General features: G+C 34.1%; 2 pseudogenes; one reads left to right on the top strand and one right to left on the bottom strand.

Moving 5' to 3' along the window:
• The first annotated feature begins 1,280 nt into the window (after positions 1–1,280).
• On the top strand, positions 1,281–2,237 carry LOC128158300 (uncharacterized; annotated as a pseudogene).
• A 1,605-nt stretch (positions 2,238–3,842) lies between these two features.
• Positions 3,843–4,978, bottom strand: LOC128159232 (uncharacterized; annotated as a pseudogene).
• Between the last annotated feature and the right edge of the window lie 302 nt (positions 4,979–5,280).

The raw sequence follows: 5,280 nt of genomic DNA, 5'->3' as shown, positions 1-5,280 counted from the left end.
ATATTAAACACGTTATGAAACCTTTCTAACAATTGGTAACGCACTTTCTATCTTGAATGGACACAGAACAACAAAATTGGCCTGATTTACAGTTGGTAGGAAACATTACCAAATAATCAACAACTTCCAAATTTTTGTTTACAAACTTTTTGTCTGTATTTTAAAGGTTCGTCGACTTATCGGTAGTAGGTTTTAAATTGTTCGTTAAAAAAATAATTGTAGACAACCTAGTTCAGCAATTATTAGGATTCGCAAGTCTTTGGAAGGTTAACTTATATTTGTGGCTTATTATATTTTGTTTAAAGGAAAATGCCTAATCTATATCATTCATTCTTCTTATCTACTAGAAAATGGCTTGAAAACAACCAGAATTATTGGACAAGGATTTGGATCGGTGTAAATGACATGAATGAAGAAGGGAATTTTGTAAACATGCTAAATGAAACAGTAAATTATACAAACTGGGCGCCGGGTGAACCAAACAATGCAATATCATTGTATTGTGGACTTTCGTATGATTGTGACTGTGTAATGATTAAATCAGGAAAATGGTATGGCACACCGTGTTCACTCTTTTCCTCGTACCCTGCCCTCTGTTCACAAAGGTACAACATAACACTTACAACAGGTAAGTGTTCAGAGTGTCAGTGTATTACCACTAAGAGTTAATGTACTATTGCTTGCAAAATTCACAGAGTGACTTTTAAATTATTATCCTGAAAACTATTATTTAACAAAGGTAAATTTATGTGATGTACTAGAATTAAATAAACTATTAAAGTCTATCACGTTATCAATCGAAAATGAAATTTATTCTTCATTCATCAAGTTTGAAGGTTTAAAATCAATTCTTTCAAATCAAGCTTTGTGAAAACATCTAGTTTAAATTCAAAATTTCAGAACAGACCTCGAAACCGCTTGTACCTTATACCAGCGTACATACCTCAACTCTATCAACAATAACAACAACAACAACAACAACAACGGATCTATCAACAAAATATCAGACTAGTGAAAAAAATACTGACCATTTAACAACAAAGAATCACATAACAATATCTCAGACTAGTGAACAAATCACATCTAAATCAACAACATCGGATCTAACAACAGAATTTCAGACTTATGAACAACTTGCTACCCAATCAACTACGACGGATCTGTTACCAATGTCTCAGACTAACGAAGAACTTGCTACCCAATCAACTACAACGTATCAATCAAAAGTATCTCAGACTAGTGACCAAACTTCTACCCTATCGTCAACTCAGTTAACAAATATGGATCATACAACAATATCGCAGACCAGTGTACGGACGTTTACTCAACCAGCAACGGATTCACCAAGTATACTTCAGACCAGTATGCAAACTAACCCAATGTACAAAGTACTGTGGGAACGACCTTACACGTTAATCAACAGCGAGGTATTAGCATAATATTTTGAATTTATATATTGCTTCCTTTATCAGCATCCCAATATTAGGGGGGGGGGGGGGTATACTGAAAATGTATTTCTTGTTCAGAACTCAGTGGGCAAAGAATATATATGATTATGCTATTTTGAATTTTTAAGGTCCCTAAAAAACAAAACCTCAAAATAATGCATGTTATTAAAACAATGTTAATTATTAATGTTGAAAATGCAAGAAAAACAAATATTTAACACTATTCTAAATTAATGTTTTCAACATTATTGCTAATAAGATAGGATGCAAAATTAACCGGACTATATGTGATATATTGAAACCAACTAAGTACTTATATCAAATACAGTATATTCAATGAATATCATGTTACACACGCTTCATAATTTGATTTAAATATGTTAGACCTAATTATTATTAAACCTGGGCCGTTACTACTACACATTATATATGCCGACGGTAAAACCTTTGACTTCATCTATTGTAGAATGTATTTGTCCCTGTTCAAGAATGAAGAATCTGGTCATTTTCAAAAACGAGGCAGAGTTACTAACGAAGATCGACAAAATGAAAAAGGAACTCGCCGTCAAAAAATCCTCGTTGTCTAGCTCCATCCGGAAGAAGACTTCCGCCGTAGATCCTCGACCGTCCGCCTCCATTGTCGGTGGTACAATAAGCGTCGTTGTTATTGCTACAGTCGTCGGTCTTATCGTCCTGAGTGATCTTACTCGGGTGATAAACTTTTGCTGGAAAACCATCTCAAAACGTTGTAATAGAAAAACAAGAGCGACACAGAAAGGAAAGGTTTAGAAAATGTTTTATTTATTCGTTGAATTATTAATACAGCAGTTTGCCTCCGTCTTCTATCACTTAATGAGGGAAGGGCTCTGTGTTATTTGTCTTCTAATTTGTTTTTGATGCTGTTGTAAACTAAATGCCTGACAGCTGTATAATAGCACATTATATGTATGGTGAATGCTCTGATTATGAAGTGTTTCTTTTTTAATACCGATATTACAATATGACAAATTTTATCTTTGATTTTTATATATAGGTTACGGATACTTATTAAATAAATTTACATCTCTCTTTTCCCATAAGAAGACGCGAAAAATCCATGTTACACATGTTAAAGACGTGTTACAATTTTTATAAGTTGTTGTAGTTGTCAATATTTTTGTTGTTGTGGTTATACAAGTTTTGTCTCGCAATTGTTAATATTACTAATGTTGTTTATATTAATATTATTTTAGTTTGTATTCAGTAAATCTTTAAGGAAGTTAGTATAAGATGTTTTATAACTTCACCTCTAATATTTTCTTTATTTTTGCTCATGTGGTACCTTTGAGGAATGTCGTCTTTGATTAGCGTTCTGTATTTTTACATTGGAAGCTATTAGCTTATACGCTTATCATTACTGGCGCAATATTTACCGGAGATTTATATTGATTCTTCTTTTGATGATTTGAAATATTTAGAATCTGGCTAAATTATATTACTTGTTGATTTTGTTTTTTTACAATGAATGTGATAAAAGTACAACTTTGATCTTTTGCAGTAATTTATTAAAAAAATTCATTTTCAGATGTTATTTAATGTGATACCAGTCCGTGAAATGGAATAAAATTGACGCAAGCGTTTAAAAAAGACTGCAAACCATTTTTTTTATGAGAAAGTATACATGGAAAAAAAACTGTGGATTTAAAATGCAATCAGTGACAATTTTTCTCACAAACAGCTGAGCTATTATCAGTCTAGAACATATCCATGCCATCTCTACGTGTATATGTAGATAGATTTTTAAATGATCTATTATTTGTTAAGCTTCTCTTCAAAGGATTTCGACAAAGAATATTTTGTGTATTTTTTTATCGTGTCTTGAACTGCATCTTTTTATTATGAAATACATTCAAATAAATAAAAAGAATTATAACAAAAAATTTACAGTGCAATAACAGCACCCTAATTTTAAAATATTCCAAAGAATGCTGATAAAATAGCTAAATCAAAAATTATTCTAATATGACTAAGAATTTAATGGCGTAAAAATCAAAGTATTTGTTTTTAAATATATTATCATTTGTTTATAGGTTTGATTTAGATTAAATGATTTCAAGACCTAAAAATATCTATTCGATTTTTTTTACAAAAGTGTTTGACAAAGAATTATGAGTATCGTGAACTGTTTCTGTAAAGCTAAAGGTGATTTTAGTTATCACATTAAAACGCTGAGGAAACTGAAACGCTGACAAAAAAGAAAATTGTAAATGTTTTGTTGTTTTGGAAGTTTATTGACGGTTAGATATGTACGGTATCGAGTACAGTACGTTCATTATTACATCAATATGATAGATTATTCAAAATACTTACATAATTATCCCGTACTCAGTACATAACGAAAGGATAGTTTTCTCTTTACGTTGACTTCTCGTGTCTTTGGGTTTGACGAGGATTTCCTGCCCACGGTTAGTTGCAATTGGTGCGTGTTTGGTGAGCTGGTGTCTGAGACCCGAATATGGCGTAAGAGTTGGTGCGGACTGCAGTGGATGCCCGAAAGGAGTTAATTGAATGACTCGGTCTTGGTTTAGCAGTGTTGCACATCATAGATGGATGGGTGCCATTGCAATTAAGGCAGCGGTGTATGTACGACAAATGGGGCTTGTTACAGTTTGTCTTCTGATTGTAATCGAAGCACTTGTGGTGGGGATATTAGAAGGATTACGTGAATTTGCTGTCTTATATAACAACCAAATCTCGTTATCTAGGATTTCCCAGCCCTGTGAAGGGTTATGTGCGATCCTTAACCTAAACTGTTCATCGTACAAAACCCATCCGTTAGAATTCTGTGCCCCTTCGCGGACTTTGTGCATATGTTTGATAAGCTGATATGACTTAAGTTAGTGCAGTGAAGTATAGATGCAAAAAAAAAAGAAGAGAAATGTATCTGTTCATTTTTCGATAAAAGTTATATTGATGGTACGTGTTGGTTGTGATATTGTGCATCTATTGTCAGACTAGGTGTTGTATGGGCATGAGTGGGGTCCCTTACCAATAATATTCCCAGGTTGACAAATTCCCCAGCAATGATTTTTTTTGTTTAATTGTTTGATTTACGTGATAACCAATGATAACTCTAATAGTGTTCATTAGTTCAAGAGTAGGATGATGGCTAGAGGTGATAGTGGAGGTTATGACTGTATCTACGCTTGTAGATGTGAGACCAGTATCGACAGTTGAAATAAGGCCGAGCATTAGAGTAGCGGTGTGTTGTGATGTTGCTACAGGGGGAATAAAATCACATTACCCGCTTGCTGCTGTGCTGGGGCTTCCTGCTGCGGTAAAGCCCCCTAATGTAGTGGGGATGCTTGGGGTTGTTAGTTAGACTGCCTTGGCCGTGGGGGTGCCAGTTGTGCCTGGAGAGCATGGACATATTGTCCATTGTTGTCAGCCTGTTGTCGGTTAGCCCTGCACCGACCTGGCCTGCGTGCCTGTCCTGGGAATTAAATATTGCGGCCAACCGCTCGTTTAGGTTGTCTCTTAGGCCTTGTCATTGACCTCGTAGTATTTTCAAACAAAACCAAAAATTCTCATATAATTTTAAATTTGTAAATTAATTAATGTTAATTGATTTTGTAAAATTCTTTTGGTATATTTGGTAGCTTAGCCGAGATAAGCATTAATAAAACAGGAGTAATGTGCGCCATTGATCAGTGCATTCTAGAGATTCGTGCATCTATTATTCCATAAAATCAAAGGACGTCTGCTCAGAAGCCATCGAGGAGAAATCGGCGGTGGATTTTCCTTTTCTCGCCATTATAAAAGCGATAAAAGTATTTACGAACAATTGATTTAA

Source organism: Crassostrea angulata, chromosome 8 (genome assembly GCF_025612915.1).
Source record: "Crassostrea angulata isolate pt1a10 chromosome 8, ASM2561291v2, whole genome shotgun sequence".
Taxonomy (NCBI): Eukaryota; Metazoa; Mollusca; class Bivalvia; order Ostreida; family Ostreidae; genus Magallana; species Magallana angulata.
Note: the sequence above shows the minus strand (reverse complement) of the source record. Positions and strands in the feature narration are given on the sequence as shown.